Consider the following 20377-nt stretch of genomic DNA (forward strand, 5'->3'; position numbering starts at 1 on the left):
AGTGCCTTATAGGACTATTTGGAGAGTAAAATAAAATAGTTCTTAGCAGATTGCATGGCATGTATTAGTTGATGTCAATGCTTGTTATTATCACCATTTTAAAAAATCGAATATGTTTTTTATTTATTCCAGAGTAGACGGGAGAGGGACAGAGAGATAGAAACATCGATGAGAGAGGGACATAGATTGGCTGCCTCCTGCACACCCCCTACTGGGGATTGAGCTTGCAACCTGGGCATGTGCCCTGACTGGGAATTGAACTGTGGCCTCCTTGTTCATAGGTCAGCTATCAACCACTGAGGCACCCCAGCCAGGCCATTATCACCATTTTGAAAATCCATTTCATGGAAAGCTGGCACTACAAGTATCTCAGTAGAAACAAGAATATTTCTGTCAAGTCAGTTTGGGAAATAATTCTTTAATCCCTTCATAGAGAATCACAATGTATGTTGTCATAGGAAAAGCATTTTAAAATTCTGCTTTAGTAAACATGTTTAACCTTATTTGGCTCAATAGTTCCCAATCTTGTTTGTCCATAAAAGCTGTGTAGGTATGGTGTGTGTGTGTGTGTAACATCTACCTTACAAAACTAAATTTTAATGGAACATATTATAAGGAAATGCTGCTCCCTCATTAAAATTTCATTAAAATTACTGAAATGGAGTGATAGGAAATATGTGGAGACTAATGTGGAAATTCCAAGTCTGAATAATATTAGTAGGAATCAAATATTAGCACGCCTACTGATGGGGCAGAGTCACTCTGAACTTAGATCCTCTGAAGGTGAATTCATATGTTACTAGGAGGAACTCTTTGGTTTGCTCCTCTGAAATATAATCAGTTCTGCCATCAGCATCATCATCATATCACCACCATCATCATCATCATTGCATCATCACTATCACCTTATATTCAGTGATTTAATTTATGTCAAGCGTGCTGTTAAGTGATAGATTTGTATTAGTCATTACAGCCACCGGGTGAGAGAGGCATCACAACTCCAATTTTTTAAAATCAGGTTATATGCCCCCCCCTTCCCAAAGGGACTAAAGATGGAATACACTTTTGTGCTCCAACTGTCCTGGATAGTAGCTTGATTCATGGCTACTGAGAGTAATTGCCAGTGAGAAAATTATAGCAATAGCTCACCTGGGGGCGAGCCAGGATCTGTGTGACCAGGTGTGCCCTCTTAGGAGATGAGTTCCTTCAATAGCTGTACCTTCTGTGTGCACATAAGACAAATGCCCCCTCTAAGGCCCAGGCTGCAGGAACCTGAAAGCAGCAGGAGGGGGCCTGGCTCACTTAATGATGGTGATCCCTTGGCTTCTTCTGAGCACAATCTCTTTCTTTTTAATTTCTGAATAATAAAGCTGAACTCCAGCATGCTCCTAACATTAGGGGCTGTTACCATTTTTTATGGTGAAATGAAAGAGCCAGACTTAAACCTGGGGACCATTATTTAATACACAATATAAGAGGGACAGAATTATGTAGGACAGGGTCTACACATTATACCTTATGCAGAAAATCTGCCCTGTCACCTATTATTGCATGGCCCATGAGCTAAGAATGTTTTTTTTTTAGCATTTTTACATGCTTACATAAGTAGCTATATAATATCCTCATTTTTTTGTTTCTCGACACATAAAGCCTAAAATATTTACTATCTGGCCCAGCTGGTGTTGCTCAGTGGTTGAGCATTGACTCATGAATCAGGTGGTCATGGTTCCATTCCTGGTGAGGGCACATGCCCAAGTTTCAGGCTCTATCCCCAGTAGGGGGCATGCAGGAGGGAGCGATCAATGGTTCTCTCTCATCATTGATGTTTCTACCTCTCTCTCCTTCTCCCTTCCTCTTTAGAATCATTTTAAAATCTATTTTAAAATATTTACTATCTGGCTTGCACAAACAAAAAACATATAGCTTACAAAATTAAGTTGTTGCTTGACATTGATTTAAAATACCTGATTTAAGATATTAATTGCAGAGATTTTTACCTAATATCCTCAATTAAAAAAACAAATCAAGTGGGAACTTAGTTTAAGCATTATTGTTGAAGAAGAGGTGCCATTGTCTATAGAAAATGTTAACTGTGGAAGGAACCCCAGAGAATAATCCATCAGGGCTTTATTCCAAACCCAGGTAACCATGATGGTAATGCTTCTTTGTGCCCTCACTTCCCCATACTTGCTAGGAACTGGAGTGGACATGTGCCAAGTCATGTCAATCAGATTCATCTTTTTAATGGGTTAAAGACTTGAATTATAAATAGCATCTGAGTGTGGTTAGATTTTATGGACCAGATTTTATGGACCAGTGTGGTTGCTCTATGGACCAGCCATTGTAAACATGCACAGAGAGGTCAGACAAAATTCGTCCCAAAGGGAGAAGAATATGAGCGGAGGGCAGAAGACAGTCAAGCAGAGAGACTGTATGTGGTTACCCACAGATCTCTGGTCTTACTTTCAGGAGGCGATGCTACTGATCTCCAGTAGGGTAGCCACTCACCACCTGTAGCTCTTGAGCCCTTGAAAATGTGGCTAGTCCAAATTGAGTTGTATTGTACAAGCAAAATATACACCAGATTCCAAAAACTTAGTATGAGAAAATAATATAAAATATCTCAATATTTTATACTTATTCAATACTGAAATCATAGTTTTTTGGGTAGATTGGATTAAAGTTAATTTCACCTATTTCCTTTTACTCTGCTAGACCATTTTAAGTGTAAAATTAAGCTTCTATTGGACGGAGCTGCTTTAGAGACCCAGCTACTTTGATTCTGAGAAATAATGCTACCTCTAAATGCCCTCCCCGCAAACCCCATTTCTTTTTTCTTTTGCTGAAGCTAGACCAAGTTAGTTTTAGTTAGTGCATGCGAACAAAAGATCCTTTGATAAAGCAATGAGCCTTTTAAATATGTCAAATTTAAAGTACATATTTCAGGCATTGAAAAGGTTTTGTCCAATGAGGTAATTTACCAGGGCTAAAGCCTTTACATGTCATTCCTTAACACAATATTAAATGATATCAAAAGCTCCCATTTATTGGGGTTCTGCATTGGGTCATATGCTCTTTTTGGTGCTATTTAATAAAAAGGCAGCAGCATCACTCCATTCACAGAAGTGAAAATGGAAGCACTGAGACTGCCCAAGGTGATAGAGCTGATCAGTAGTAGAGTGGGTTTAGTGATATATCCTCTGCTCTTGACCTTTGGACTACCTCAGTCATGAGTTGAAGGTGTTTATGTCAGTGATAGGGTGATGATGTGACCATGTTGACTAGTGAGTCAGTATGAGGCTTATCTTGGGCAGAACAGGTTCTGAGACATTTCTAGAAGAATAGAAGGGAAAAGTCTGGATGGAAAAAAGGAAAGAAACTTGCTTCCCCTTCCCTATGCTGTGCTCAGTTTGGGAGGCCTGAAGAAATTGCAATACCTCTGGAAAGTGCTGGGAGTCAGAAGGACTGTCAGCGAGATGTGGGAGCCTGGGAAGACTCCCTTTGGTTAAGGGTTGGCTTCACAATTTCCTGCTCTCCTGGCTGCCTCCTGTGCTGCTGCACTCACATCAGGATGGACTCCCTAGTGAGAATCTGTCCCCCGTGCTCCGAATGGAACCCTGTTTTTCAATAAATCTTAATTCACATCATATGGGGGAACAAATTACTCCCAGATAGTAGTTTATTTTCTTTGGCTCTCATAGGATGAGAGCCAATAATAAAAATCTTAATGATGATAATGATGCTATAGAAATGCAAAGTCTTCATATTCTTCTTCTTGCAGAAGACCATTTAATAATCCTAATTTTACTGCATATTTCTATTGGCTAGACAATTGTTTTTTTTTCGTCATCATATTCTTTTGTCACTGGTGTACTGAGTTTCCAGATGCTTATTCTACTCTGTGTTTAATTATCTACGGAAACAATTGCATTAACTATGCTAGCACTTGAAAAATAAAGAGAAAAGTTTTCAAAGTAAAAACGAGTGATAAGATTGTATTGAGTGGCATTTTCAAATTTTTGGAAATGCATACTGAAATTGTTAGAGGACAAGCTGAAACCCTTATAAAAACAAGCAAATGCAAATAACTTCCCTCTCTTGATGCTGCATAAGTGGCCTCATAAAAGTCATACAGGCCCTTTCTTAATCCAACTTAAGAAAGGGCCTTTCTTAATGTTAACTTTCTTAACCAACCCACACAATGACATTGAAATGGGTGGAAAAACCCTCTCTGAAACCAACGTTTGTAGGGAATGCTTCAAGAACCTCCCCACACATCTGTTATATCTGCCTTGAGGATGTTTTAGCAGCATAGGATCCAAGAAAATCCTCAGCCACCCTAAGGAATACCCTTTATGCACCTTCTGTAGACTTGTCTTTTCAGAAGCCATCCATGATACTGGATGGCTCTTAGTCCACTCCCTCCAGAAAAAACAGGAGACAGGGTTCTGCTTTATAACTGCTCAGACCTTTCTCCTCCAGTTTTGCAGTCAGAATCCATATATGTTTAACATGCTAAGTGGGATCAGCCTTCTGAATCCCAAATGAATGTTTTATGATGTCCAAAGAACCATTTTATGAATTTCCACATTTTCTCTTCTTCCATATATCTGTATTCTTTTTAAGGCAGGTGTGAAGTAGGTGTGTTTAATCACTTCGCAGTACTTTAGGGATTAAACTTTAGGCTTTTCTTGAAGACTGAAATTTAAGTCTCCTCTTTACTTCTCCTCCTTTCCTCCTCCCCCTCTTTCTCCTAAATCCCTCACCCCCATTCCCACCCCTGGGCCTTTGGGGCAACTCTATTGCTCTGTGATTTGACTTTCTTCTGGTAAATGAGTTAAAGTGTGAGTGGAGCCTGACTCCATATTTCCTCTCTTAAAAGTAAAATCAAACTCTGAAAAATCAGTCCACAGGAAAAAGTAACTTCAAAAGCCCCGGCTCAAGTTCCACAAATTTCTTGAGCTCTCATCTGCTCCCTCAGCAATGCACCCCTAAGGCCATTGGAAGTATAACTTTCCAAAAGGCCCAGGGGCAGGGATCTTCCTAGTTATTTTCCTGTTAGAAATGCAAGCAAATCCCAAAGGTACTGGAAGGAAAAAGGAGAGACTTTACTCAGGTAAACTGAGGCGGCACCACCTCTGGCAAAAAGGGAAAGATTCTCCTCTGAGGATATGTTTTTATTGATTTTTAGAGAGTTGGGGGAGGAGGACGGGGAAAGAGAGAGAGAGAGAGAGAGAGAGAGAGAGAGAGAGAGAGAGAGAGAGAGAGAACAATGTGAGAGAAAAACATCCATCTGTTGCCCCAACCTGGAATGGAACCTACAACCTAGGTATGTGCCCTGACCGGGACTCAAACCAGCAACCTTTTGATGTACCCAATAAACTCCAAGGAACCAAGCCACAGGCCAGGGCGAGGCCCTTCTTTTTATATACAGAAAGTTGCCACTCAGGTTTCAAACTAGGTCCATTGGACCTAAATTCCTGTGGTTCTAATTGGTCTGAATCGCTCACACAGTTCTGATTGGTCGGTATTATGCATTCTGATTGGTTGTTATTGGAGCATTTCTGATTGGATGGGGCAGGTCTCAGTGATCTGTGGTAAGCTGAAACCAGGAACTCCTTTACAGTACTTGACTCAGTGGGTTTGAAGGAGCAGGAGATAGTGCAGGAAACCAGTGGTTTAGTAAAAAATTCTCCCAGGTGTACAGAATATGCTAGAAGCCCCTGACAGCAGATAACTATACTAGATTCTTTATGAAATGTATGCTCTCAGTTGATCATGGGGAGTCCATCAGCAGGTAAATTCTTTTCTCAGGCATCACAGGGAATGAATGTCTCTTCTGGGGTCCAAAGAAACAATGAGTTCTGGTAACTTGTCATGGCTGTACAGCTGTTTGCAAGAACCATATGGAAGCCTTTGGCCTTTACTGCAAAGAGTAAGCTTTGCAAGTATATAGGTGTCTGAACAAATACTAGTAAATGGTGTCTTGGTAAGAGAAATGGAAGAGGATTTTCTGGTTTTTAGGGTCAGCCCATATCCATGAAGTTGGGAAATGTGGATAATTAAAACAAAAAAACAGTTTTTATTTTCAGTTTTGTTACCATCAGTGTGTACTGAGCGTAGTGAGTGTCCATGAATTTTCTCCTCTCTTCTTCATGTCCCTCTGCTGATTCAGACGAAGCTTTTACATTGTTTATGTTCCCTGCAGCTTTCTACCTTTGCTTGAATGTGTGACCTACCTTGCACCATAGGCTTTTGCTAATGAATCTCTGGTTGCTTTGATATCTACAAACTGTTTAACCTAATTAAAAGGAAATTTGGAAACCCGGCTATGTAAGTTCTTAGCCCTGTGGTAATAGTGTACTTCATGCTGGATTGAATTCCACTGTTTGTCTGGGTGCACAGGAGCTACCATTTCTGATTGACTGCCCAGAGAATCCTATTTCAGCCTGGCCTTACCCTTATAGCATTCTTAGCTCTAAAACTCTCCTTCCATTATTCAAAACAACACAGAAAAGAATGCCTTTTTAATAGGCCTTCCTCAGTAAGTATTTGATGACTTGGCTGGTAACAAAATTTGTTTTTAGGAACTCACTACGCAAAGATAATATGTTTTCACTTTATTGGATTCTTCCATGCCTCAGTACCATGGAGTGATTTTTCGTGAGACCTTTATGGCTCATGAGGGGCCACCAGGAGAATACATTTGAGGCTTGAAGAGGCCTTTTGATAATCTGCAAAACTTAGCAGAAAGAAATTTTCTAACTCCTTTTCTGCCAAAGTATTGTCCTATTTTATGGAATTCACTATAAACTTTATCATCAAAGTTAAAACCAATGACATGACTGCTTGGGATATTTGACTTTAATGAACTAAACATAAAATGAAATATTATTCATACAGATGGTAACTAGACTCTCATTATTTATAAATGTGAGCCCATCTTTCAAACTGTCAGGCTACTTTCATTGGCCATACTCACTACCATTGCTTAGCTCAATATGGCTAACTCTCCTGTGACAAGGTGATGAAACTTAAACACTCTAAATTCCAGTCTCAAATCATACTCCTTATAACACAGGGCTGGCAGAATGGATCGATAAGATAAATGTCCTGTCATTGGAAAATTCCCAAATTGATGAAAACAATTCCCTATGGGCTATAGGGTTGTTGAATAAAAGGAACAATATATGGAAGTTCTAAATTAGTAAAAACAAACAAAAAAACAACAAAGCCAGACATGTTTCTCTCTGTGTGTATGTGTGTGTGTGTGTGTGTGTGTGTGTGTGATAGCAAATACCATACTACATGTGATTCTAAAATACATTTTTCCCAATTTTATTTATTTATTTTATTAAATTTAGAAAGAAGAAGGAAGAGAGACACAGAGAGAGAAACAGAGAGAGAAAGAGATTCTTGTATGTGCCCTGACCAGGGATTGAACCTGCAACCTTGGCAGATCAGGATAACACTCAACCCAACTGAGCTGCCTGGCCAGGGCATTTTTCCAAATTTTAAAATCTCAGAAATTGAGATATGTCATGGTCATTGTGCCATTAAACTACTATGTCAGAATAAGTAGTATTTTTCCTTTTTAAGGAGAACATATGACAATGGGTGAGTTTTTCAATGAAACAGAGTAGAAAATCCTGGAAGAAGGTAGTAGGAAAAGAGATGGATGCAAGAACCAAGAGAAAGCCAATAAAGGAGAAATTCTCACCACTGAGGATCATAGCACTTTGTTATTCTGTTGACAAATCTGATTTACCCTCACACTACAGCTGAGATGGCTACTACCAACAAAAATGTTCTCTAAATTTCAATAATATAGGTTGTGGGGAAGTAACAACCCAGGAGGAGATCATACCTCCCAGTGCTACCTCCATCTCCTCCTTGCATTCAGGGGAGATCATGTGATTCTTTTTCCCTTTAGAACAGTGGTTCTCAACCTGTGGGCCGCGACCCCTTTCAGGGTTGAATGACCCTTTCACAGAGGTCGCCCAAGACCATTGGAAAACACATATATAATTACATATTGTTTTTGTGATTAATCACTATGCTTTAATTATGTTCAATTTGTAACAATGAAAATACATCCTGCACATCAGATATTTACATTACTATTCATAACAGTAGCAAAATTACAGTTATGAAGTAGCAATGAAAATAATTTTATGGTTGGGGGTCACCACAACATGAGGAACTGTATTAAAGGGTCGCAGCATTAGGAAGGTTGAGAACCACTGCTTTAGAATATGAGCAGAAATGATGATTATCTCATCTAGGAAAGAGTTTTGAAGACATGGGTATATCTTTTTCAGATCCTCTTGTTCCTTTTATCCGTTGGATAAAAACAATGATATGAAGTCCTATTTGATTAGAGAGCCAAGTAATGTGAAGATGCTGGGTTTCCACAACATTAAGTCAAGAAAAGCTACCTGCCAGCCAGAAACACCCACCTTGGACTCTTGCAGGCATAAGAAATAAACTTCTGTTGTATTTGAAACATTGTATAAATTTGGATCTATTTGTTATAGCAGCTGGTGTTACTCTGACTAATACATTCACATTACTTCCAGATACCAATGACAAGACATGAAAGTAAAAGTTAGGTGAATATAGAAGTTGAGAAGGAGGCTTAATTTTTTACAATGTTGAGCTAAAAGAAGGGAAGAGGAACATTTAGGAGAGACTGACATGTCTAAAAACATTTAAAAAACAGCCTTAAAGTAGAAGGGATCAGAATTTATGAGTCCAGATGGCTTCCCTATGAACAATAGGTGGAAGTTAGGGAGGCTGGGCTCAGTCTAATACAATGAACACATTTGAATCACTTGCTGTCTTCCAAATAACTGCCAAAAAGCAAGTCCTTGGCACTAATCCTTTAGGCAGAAGTTGGGTGATCATCTAAAGGCATGGATGCTTTAGGCAGGGTGCAGGATAAATTATCTCCAAGGCAACACTCCTTTATGAGTGCCCACATGAGGATATTATGCATGTGTCAGTGGCATTTAGCTTTGGTGGAAGGGGATGTTAGTACTGAGGCAGTGTCAGTAACAAAGACCAACATCTTCTGTATGGAAACATGCTGATAGAAAAGCAGAGGAAATGAATGATTTCACATTTCCTTGATGAAATGGGTTTACTTCTAAGTTAAGATAGTACAGTGGAAAATGATCATTAGTAGGAAATCATTCAGTCCACACACATTTACTAACTGCTTGGTAAGTATGGAGCAAACCAGAAAGAAAGTTGGAGGGGAATAAACCCAACATTTTGAGTTAGAAGTTTCAAGGTTCATTTCTGCCTCCTATTGACTACTTGGTTTTAGTAATTCATTAATCTTTCTGGTACTCTGTTAAAAATAACTTTATATTACATTTAATGCATACTTATAGTTTAAAATTTGCAAAATTTCACACCTTTATAACTTTGAGTGAACATTACCATTTCTTCTGAAATCAGAGAGCAACTGCTAACAATTTTAGGTACTCTCTTCCAAAAAAGTATTTAGGAATAGATAAAGCAGACTATTTTAATATCTACATATTTGGAATTATAATGACTCCTATCCTAAAAATTGGGATTATAGGGCAGTCCTATATGAGGATGAGAGTGATTAGAGCTAGGTAGTAGAGAGGATGTCTGAGCAGATAATCCTGGGCCACAAACAGCTCCACAAGGTGGAAGCCCTGTGGGAGGGGGAGAAACAGTGCCTTGACTGTGTTTATATTTTGAAAGAGGAAGCATCTTAGGAATTCAGAGGTGTAAAGGAGGAGAACCCAAGAACAACATTTTTTAGTCTTTTCCTCCATCATGCCATCAAACCCACACAATAACCTTGTAAGAACCCACACAATAACCCTGTAAGACTGGTACTGAATTATTGGCCCATTTACAAATCAAAATGCTGAGAAACAGGTCATCCAACTTGTATATTCCTGGGGTGGGATTTAAAAATACTTTGTAAGGTTCTCAAACTCTTGTTCTTTCCTTTGCAGCAACTTGATTCAGAAATAGCCTATAATAGGTGGAAGTGTCTTCCACTATCTGCTAAAATAAATTAATCAGAAGAAGAAGGAAATTTATGAACTTTGTATTACAAATATTTGCTTTGCACTTTGTACATGTTGGCATTGGCTGAAAACACTCAATAACCTTCTCCTTTTCTCCTTCTAAGGAAAAGGCAAAAGAAAAGCAGTCAGGCGAACGAAGTAACTGGTACCTCTTAACATTAAAGGAACTACTTATTTCTGGACATGGAAGTAGGACATAGTAGAGGATGTGGTCATGGAGGCTAGGGACTAGGACTCATTTTTCATTTTCTCTTTAGTGGAAAATGTATGTAAGGTAATGGATAAAGCCTTATAAGTTGGTTATAATAAGTCTGTCAAACGTAGCAAATAAAAATACAACAGACCCAGTTAAATTTGAATTTTAGATTAAACATGAATACATTTTTACTATATCCCAAAGTTTTAGTATATCTCAAATTATTCTAAAAGATTATTCATTGTTTATCTGAAATTCATATTTGACTAGACATCCTGTATTTGACCTGGCATTCCTAATCGTAACTGATAGCCACCCACCTTGACTACCTAAATCTAAGATCAGAGGAAAAATCTAAGGGTCAGGGATCTCAAAATCTGAATGCTGCCCAGGCCTCTCTGCTGACTTCTGCAGGGAGTGTGAACCTGGAGCACAGCCTAGAACTCCAGCCATAGGCTCATCTCACCTTCTTGCTAGCTGGTCATCTAGGCTGTTCAGAAGACCAACAAGAATCCTAATTCAAAATGTTCTCTGTGATGATAGCCATTCTGAAAGGTGTGAGGTGATACCTCATTGTTCTTTTAATTTACATCTTTCTGATAACTAGTAACTTTGAGCATTTTTTTATATGTCTCTTGGCCTTCTGTATGTCTACTTTGAAGAAGTGTCTATTTAGGTCCTTTGCCTATTTTTTAATTGGATTATTTGTCTTCCTTTTGTTACGTTGTATGAATTCCTTATAAATTTTGGAAATGAACCCCTTATCAGATGTATCATTGGCAAATATGTTCTCCCATGCAGTGGGTTCCCTTTTAATTTTGTTGATGACAAGTGCCAGCAAGGATATGGAGAAAAAGGAACCCTAGTACACTGCTGGTGGGAATGCAGACTGGTGCAGCCACTATGGAAAACAGTATAGGGTTTCCTAAAAAAATTATAAGTGGAACTTCCATTCAACCCAGTGATCTCACTTCTAGGAATATATCCTAAGAAACCTGAAATACCAATCAGAAAGAATATATGCACCCCTATGTTCATAGAAGAATAATTTACAATAGCTAAGATATGGATACAGGCCAAGGGCCTATTAGTAGAGGAGTGGATAAAAAAAGCTGTGGTACATTTATACCATGGAATACTATTCAGCAGTAAGAAAGAAGGATCTTTTACTTTTTGAGACAACATGAAGAGACCTGAAGAGTATTATGTTAAGCAAAATAAACCAGTCAGAAAGACAGGAATCCCACTATCTCACTCATATGTGGAATCGAATGAGCAAAATAAACTGGTAAATAAAATAGATCCAGAGACATAGAAGCATGGAACAGACTGACAAATTTCAGAGGGAAGGTCGGGGGTGGGAGGGTGGGGAGAGATTAAACTGGGAATTTATATGCATACTAGAGGCCTGATGCATGAAAATCATGCACTGTGTATGTGTGTGTGTGTGTGTGTGTGTGTGTGTGTGTGTGTGTGTGTGGAGGGGTCCCTTAGCCCTCCTGTGCCCTCTCACAGTCCAGGAGCCCTCTGGGGATGTCTGACTGACAGCTTAGGCCTGCTCCTGGACTGTCAGTTGGACATCCTTAGCGCTGCTGTGGAGGTGGGAAAGGCTCCCGCCACCATTGCTACGCTCGGCAGCTGTGAGGCCAGCTCAGGGTTTCTAGCTGTGCAGCACTCCCCTTGTGGGAACACACTGACCACCAGGGGCTAGCTCTTGTATTAAGCGTCTGCCCCCTGGTGGTCAGTGCACATCATAGTGACAGGTTGTTCTGCTGTTCGGTTGATTTGCATATTAGCCGTTTATTATATAGGATAAGCATAGCCCATGTACACAGACAATATGTGGTGAAGGCTTAGGAGGAGTGGGTGCAGGGTAGAGGACATCAATGGGGAAAAAGAGGGGGGGACATCTGTAATACTCTCAACAATAAAGATAAATTTAAAATAAAATGTTCTCTGGGTATAGTTGAAGTGAGGAAATACTTGTACTTATCATTCATTGTAAATAATAAAATCAATCCCTTAATTGTGTTCTCTGAAAGAAATTTTCATTTTCCATCTCTGTGTGTTTTACGTTCATTCATGATTTATAAGATACTGAATTGATGTAGGGGTTAGCAGTTTTTTAGAGGACAGAATAGTTGTGCTGATCTGTGAGACAATGGAAACAAAACATCTTGTTAATCAATCATGCTGCTGGCCACTTAGCCAGATCCTCCCCTAAGAGAATCTCTCTAGAGCCATGTCATTACTAAAAGAGACAATAAAAACAAACAAACCCAAAAGAGCCTGTTAACATAAGGGCTTCCACTTGCTGTTCTCCCAAGGTCACAGCTGTTTGCTGAGGGAATGAAGTTTCAGTACCTGCTTCTTCGGTGGGCTTCAGCTTCCTGTCAAATTCCTGAATTCCTGAGAATGACGAGGAAACATGCATCCAGCAAACAGGCAGGATCTTTACTCAGTTACCCATCCTCTTAGGACAGTGGTCGGCAAACTGCAGCTAGCAAGCTACATGTGCTCTTTGGCCCCTTGAGTGTGGCCATGAAGTTTTAATCGCACTGTATGTGCACGCCCGCTCGTGGTATTTTGTGGAAGAGCCACACTCAAGGAGCCACAGTTTGCCGACTACTGTCTTAGGAGGATGGAGTTTACAATGCTTTGGATAGGTCTGGGATGCCACTGGGGGAAAGACATAGTAGTTTTTGAGGCCACAGAACTAGTGAGGGCTCCCAGCACTGAATATTTGGGCTGGTGAAATTCTTTTACTTTCTTATTTCAGAAATTCTTTTACTTTCTTAATTTCTAAATAGTCCACACCATTTATATTACCGACACCCCCAAAACAAACTACCACACTTAGAGGTTGGTTCAGGCATGACTGAGTTTTTTATTGAGTTTAAGTGAGATAAACAATACTAACAACTAACAGTTCAGCAATGGCTCTTTACAGTTTACAAAACTTTCCCATTGAGATTATCATATTTAACCTTTTGATATAACCTCTTATAGTAACAAAAATTGTAACGCTACAAGTAATAGTAAAAACAGCACAACAACAATTAAGCAGTTACTATAAGCTTGGACCCATGCTAAGGACTTGAATGGGTATGATTATTTTACAGAAATGGAAATATTAGCAGCTCGAGAACCCCACCAGGCATTAGACCGGTGGGATCAGACTGGACCCTGGTTCAGCAGCCTCTATCCTTGAGTTCTGACTAAGAAAGAATTCAGTATCAAGACTTAAATTATAAGATAACTCACTTGAAAGATCACAGAGTTAGAAGCAGTAATTCACATAAGAAATGGACTTAGGAAATAAGTTATAGAGGTAAAGGAAAGGCCCTTGGACCTAGGGCCGTGGTCGGCAAACTGTGGCTCGCGAGCCACATGCGGCTCTTTGGCCCCTTGAGTGTGGCTCTTCCTAAGCCTTAGGAGTACCCTAATTAAGTTAATAACAATGTACCTGCCGATATAGTTTAAGTTAAAAAAATTTGGCTCTCAAAAGAAATTTCAACCATTGTACTGTTGATATTTGGCTCTTTTGACAAATGAGTTTGCTGACCACTGACCTAGGGAGCGAAGAAGGTAATGGTAAGAAACAAGCCTGGGGGGATGAGGATGGGGAGGGGAAGGGGGAAGAGAAAGGTCTGGTGTGCTCCAGGAGAGCGCACTGGGTCCTCTGTCCTAACGGGTTTAAGGGTGGAGATTTTAAGGGAGGTCCCCGGGGGAAGATCGCAGTAGAATATTCAGCAGCTTTCCAGGTGTGTCCTTTCAGTACCTGGGTCTGCACTGATTGATTGGTCTGTGCCAGGGCAGGAGGTCATTATCTAATGCAGCTGGTCCTGGCGTCAGCCCTGGGGTTGTTTATCCAGTTTTGTTGTTTTCCTGGACCTGGAGCTGAAATAAGCTGAGGCCTAGATGTTATCTCTAGGGAGGAGAGGTTAAGGGGTCCAAACTGCATGACCAGCTAGGGGTGGAAAGGTCACCCTGGGCACAGGTCCCTCCCTCCAGTTGTCCTTGGCTGGGCACCCAGGCTTTCTGCCCTGGTGATCTTCTGTTCCTGGCCCATCGTCCTTGCTCTGCTGCATCTGCCTACCATCCAAACAGGCTTAGAGAGAGATATAGATGTGCTCAAAATTTCAGAGCGAGGAAGCCGGGGAACCTGGATTTAAACCTCAGCACCCCCAGAGCCTCAAGCTCTGCCTGGAACATGATTACAATAGAATCCTTGATTGGAGGGCGGAGGTCCAAGATGGCTGCGTGAAGGAGGACGCTGAGCTCGCCCTCTTCCAGGAGAAATCTCCAATACCTGGGTATATAGAGAGGAACTACGCCTGCAAGACAACTGAGGGCCGAATTAATAGCTCCTGAACAACAAAAAGAGAAAGAGATGGGATAGAGAAGGCTGGGAGGCCACGGGAACCCCTTCAGGAGCTGCAGGAACCGGGCTGGAGGAGAGGTGAGCGCCATTGTTTACTAAGTTCCCCTCCACATGGGGAGGGCGGGTGGGAGGTCTGCTTGGGTTCCAGCTGCTTTGCCCTGAGCCTTTTGCCTCATAACAAAGGGAGCAACAGTAACAATGGGGTGCCACCAAGTGCCCCAGGCACCCTAAGCTCTCACTGGGCTCCAACAGGCTTCCCCAAACTACCAGCTCCGGGAGCCCAAACAGAGGTCTCTCTCACTTGCAGTACAACAGACAGGAGGGCATGTATGGAGAAGGCTGGGAGGCTGCAGGAGTTCTGCAGGTCAGAAGGGCTGGTGAGCACCCTTGTTCATGTCCCCCACAGCCTCTGGGGGGTGGGTGGGGGCCCTGTCCTGGGTGCTCTGGCCCAGCAGGTCTTTCAGTGTGTTCTCAGACACAGGCCTGAGCCCATTGCCGCCCCACACAAAGGGAGCAAACGGAGTCAACAGAGCATTACTGCGCGCACCTGGCCTCCCCACCTGGGGCCCTTTGGCTGGGGAGGCCAATGCCAGGATGCCATAGGCCCCGCTCAGCTCCTAGCAGCCTGCCGACACCCCTCAGCACGCAGCCTAGAGCTGGCCTCCCCATCAGGTCAGTTTTTAAGACTGGGAGAGACAGCTCTTCTGTCTGTCATATAAACAGATTTAGGAAGCCAAACAAAATGAAAGACAGAAGAACATCTCTCAAATGAAGGTATAAGCAAAGTCCTTAGAAAAGAAAACCCCATGGAAAAGGAGGTAAGTAATTTGTTTGATAAAAGAAGGAGGGAAACAGCCTTCCAGGCCACAAAGGCATTTGTTGAGTAAGCCAATTTCTGGAAACATTTCCCCGTTTCCCTCTGCCTTGATTTGGTGTGTGTCCAGGGCCTTGTCTGTGAGATTCTGGGGACACAGACTCGAGTGGAGTCACCGGAGGAAGCACATGGAACCCAGGAGTTGATGTGCAAAGAAGATCATGTCAACACAACCTGGGGCAGTGCTGCTGGGAGGAAGGAGAGTTCAGGGAAGACACCGGAGGACAGAGTCCCGCTTTGGTGGACTGTGGTGGGAGGCCACTCAGGACAGTGACAGAGGAGAGGAAAGGAGCTGGGTCTGGAATGAAGAAACAAATAGGCAAGTAAGGGCAAGGATGTTTCAAGCAAAGGGGGCAGCAAGCATTAAAAGCCATCAACACCGCACACAGCAGGTCCAGTTATGTTATCCCAAGTAGTCAGGCATGACCTGCACATGGGGGATGGGGGATGGGGCATGCACAGAAGGTCAGGCACTGGGAAAGCAAGGGCTTGTGTGACCGGCATTCACTTTTCACCTTTTAGACAATAATGAGACATTGCACGATTTTCAAATATTTATATTTTGCAAAGAGTTATCAGTGAGAGAATAAATTTGGGGTAAGGGCTGGTAAAACTAAGGAAAGAAAACAATTCTGTGACTGTAATATTGGTTGTTAACTTCAGGAGTCATTCCTCTTTAATTCAAACTGATAGGAACATCATCAAAAGGTCTGACTCAGGATTTTTTTTTTTCTTTTTAATGACAGTTGCCTGATTTTTCTGAGGTCCATCCTAATTTGTTTTTATTGAAATTTGGTTTTTAACTTCTATGGAGCACTTACTGGGTGTCAGGTATTGTGCTGGTGAACACTATAGTTATTTTGTATTTTACAGAAAAGGGGATTGAGATTTGAGGAGGTTAAGTAACTTGCCCAAAGTCACACAGTTCATTAGTAATAAATCTGAGTTTAAGTGGTGGGACTGTAGAGCATTTGCTCCATATGCTGTTTTTAAACTACATTATCCTGTTATTGCCTGGGAATAAGAGCTTGACTTGCATTTTACTCACACTCTGGAGGCCAGAACAACATCCAATACCTCCCTTAACCTGCCTGTACTTACTTACTTGGCCACACTCTCCACATGAAATCAAAGCCATCTTCTGTGTTTTAGAGACCATTTCAACAACACCGAACCTTTTCCGCGCAGGCGCTAGCATTGACCCATGCCCACAGAAAGGTTGAAAACTATAGAATAAAATGCAGATTTTTATAGTTGAAAATTTCCTTGGGAACATTTGCTTCAGTGTTTCCCAGCAGGAACTCTAAGGCACAACATTACTGCAGGATCATAATAGGTGTTAAATGATAAAAGGCTTTTGTGGCCAAATAATGAGGAAAACATTGAATTAAACGTGACTGGACAGCTCTTTCCCTTCTTTGAGATTTCTTGGAATACTTAGTACACAGGAGGTGATTGTGAATCTTTAAGATTTAACACAAAAGTGTTTCAATGCACTTGATCCCCCAGTTTTTTAATTTATTTTTTTGCCAGTAGCACATTTGACAAATGCTGCCAGCCCTGTCTTTGCTTAACAAAGAAACTGCAGCTCAGAGAGAGGGACTTAGACAACTCCAGACCTCCCTTCTCCCCAAAATTCTAAGTTATGCTACTCATGTTCATGAGATGACCCCTTTGTCCATGGCAGTCTGGGCATTGCCCCTCCTGTTCAGGACAGTGCAAGACAGAAGTGCTGCACTGTGACTGTCTTGCAGTAGCCAATTTCCCAAATAGACACAAAGCAAGAGGTGTGATACTCAGGAAGAGAGAGAAATTACTGTCAGCTTTTACACCCCAAATGAGTCAACAGCGAACGCACTGCGTCCAGAACCTAAAATCCTGCTTTGCATTTTCTAGTCCAGAACTTCCGAATGGCTGCTTTGGTGCATTCTGTTCATTCATTTTTGTTTTAAAGGACAGTTGATTGATTTTTAGAAAGAGAAGAAGCAAGTGGGAGAGGGAGAAGAGGGAAACATCTACACGAGAGCATACATCTATGCTCCTTATCCCTGAAATTTTCATCTTTATCCCCGAAATTCTGCATATCTTCTTGTTAGGATGAGAATGAACAGCTGGTCCCTTTTGTGGACTCTGGTGCCAGTGCTCAGTTGTTTTTCTGAGCCCCAACCTCCTTTTTTTTCCAGACAGGGCCTCGCTCGCTTTGTCTGGCTACTGTCTGACATGTTAGCTTACACTACCTCAGCCCCCCAGCTGTTCTTCTCTTTCATGCTATGGATTGTTCTTTGCATTAGACTCAAACATGGTTTTGCACTTCCAGAGGGCTAATCTGTTTCCACAGCAACCTGTAAAATGGGGTAATTTGATGCAAAAACATTTTTTTTTGCTAAAAGTTTTGCATGTGTATATAAATGTGTGCTTGCAAACTAAGCACTGCTTTTAGACAGTAACTTCACTAAAACCCTGACCACATTTCCAGGGTTAACAGCAGGGTTCTGTCAGCTCTCTGGCTTCTTAAACAATATATTTTCATTAGGAAATTAAACAAGAAAACCTATAATATGAGTAATACTTAGACTAAAAGTTGTAAACAGTAAATAAGGGAATATAATGTCTTTCATGTCAATTTTAGTATGACCATATTTAACATATTCACCCCAAAAACTTTTAATTAGATAGTAATTGAAAATACGGAGCATATAAAAATTACAATAGCTAATGGGATTATTTAGTTCTTAACCTTGGTGCTGCCTGTCTGTCGTTAATATTGGGTAGCTTTCAACAACATGTTTTTATTTTAGGTAACTTGATATTTTAAACTTAGAAAATTAAGTGAATATGCTTTCTAGTAGGCATTAGCTATAGAAAATTCTGTTTTTGTTTGACACTTTACATAGCTTGGGACACAGCAAGACCATACTGATAAGAATCTGAAAATTAGGAAACATTTCATGATATTTTGTGCCCCTTAGAGCAGAATCTAAATCTTTTATTTTAAAACTGCTAGCCCAATGTCTGGAATTGAGCTAACATTCATTAGATGCTTGCTTTTATTTTGTTAGTTTTTTAATAGAAAAGGAAAGTATGTTTTAAAATATGTCTTTATGGCAGTATTTGATATAATTATTCACAATTATTCACTCCCTCTTTCCCAGCGGGTGAGTATGCTTCCTGCCCCGCTTCGACTAGCTTTGAACAGTTGAATGCCAGAGGCTTTTAGAGACATGTAGACTTTACTCTTGTGTCCCCGCCTACTTCCATGCTCCTGCAGGTCCTTCACCCTGGGTTTTACATGGGAAGACACAGGGAACAGGTCTATGTCCGTCTGCATTCAGAGCAGAGCTGCAGCCCACTTCTTGCGGCCCTCATGGAAGGTGAGCAAGAAATAAATGTTCGTTTTTATAAGCCATTGAAATTGGCTTATAAAAGCCAATTGTTACTGCAGCAAAAGCAATAGCTAGATCAAACTGTGCTATGTTATACATTGTACATACTGTATACATATGGTATATACATATATATATGTAGGTATATATTGTTATATATGTGCATACTATAATATATATATATATATATATACATATATATATATATATATTCCTAATCATCACCTATAATGAGTATTACTTTTTATTTAATAGAAAATGAGGATTAAAAAGTTAGGTATTTTATCCAGAGAAATATAATTTTTAATAAAGATTTGAGCACATGTCCATTTGATTTTCCAGCCTCTGTTTTAATGTCAGGCTCACAAAATAGAGATACATTTAAACTAGAGATTTGGTTAAAGTTCCCTTAATTATATTTAAATTTATTTTCCTATAGAACTAAATGTACCTTCTTTCCATTTACATACTCTATTTTAATTCAATTTAGCACATATTTATTGAATATTTTCTATCTGCCAAATAGTGTGTCAATTCTTGTAAGAATGGAGATAAATCAGATAGTTTTTGCCACCAAAAGGCTCATTATGTTGATAATCTCATAGTTTGACAAGAACCTTAGAATCTAGTTGTTGATATACACTAATAACTGTGTGACTGAATTGCCAACAGTAGAGTCCAAAAGATTTTCCTTTTTAAAAAAACACTATAATAATATCGCTTCTCAGCCTTTTGGCTAAGATCAAGTGTAGTATCGGTTCTTATCAGTTTAAAAAAACACTATAATAGGGTGATGGATTTCAACTGGTCAGTTCATGTTCTTTCCTACAGCCCGAAGTCCAGATCAGAGAATTAGCTTGGTACCAGGGCAGTTTGGCTAAATAGCTGTTACAGCCACCAAATCTTAGAGGTAGCTTGACTAAGTGCATTTTACTTATTTTTCACTTTTATTTAAAAATCTTTATTTTTGAAAGTATTACATATGTCCCATTTTTGCCCCATTAACCACTTCTAGCTCCCTTGCCCACCCCAAACCTTCACCATCCTATTGTCTGTGTCCATGGGTTATGCATATATCCCTACAATTTCTTTGGTTGATCTCTTCCCACCCATCCACTCACCCCCCACCTTCACTCTGAGATACAGTAGATTGTTCCATGCTTTTATGTCTCTAGATCTGTTTTGTTCATCAGTTTATTTTGTTCATTTGATTCCACATATGAGTGAGATCATATGATACTTGTCTTTCTCTGACTGGCTTATTTTGCTTAGCGTAATATTCTCCAGGTCCCTCCATGCTGTCTCAAAGGGAAAGAGAGCCTTTTATACTGCTGCGTAGTATTCAATGATGTAAATGCGCCACGGCTCTTTTGTCTACGCATTTACTGATGAGCACTGGGCTGTTTCAAATCTTAGCTATTATAAATTGCACTGTTATGAGCATAGGGGTGCATATATTATTTT

General features: G+C 40.4%; 1 pseudogene; it reads left to right on the top strand.

Moving 5' to 3' along the window:
- Nucleotides 1-19629: 19629 nt before the first annotated feature.
- Nucleotides 19630-19730, top strand: LOC118665623 (annotated as a pseudogene).
- Nucleotides 19731-20377: the final 647 nt, after the last annotated feature.

Source organism: Myotis myotis, unplaced genomic scaffold (assembly GCF_014108235.1).
Source record: "Myotis myotis isolate mMyoMyo1 unplaced genomic scaffold, mMyoMyo1.p scaffold_m19_p_10, whole genome shotgun sequence".
Taxonomy (NCBI): Eukaryota; Metazoa; Chordata; class Mammalia; order Chiroptera; family Vespertilionidae; genus Myotis; species Myotis myotis.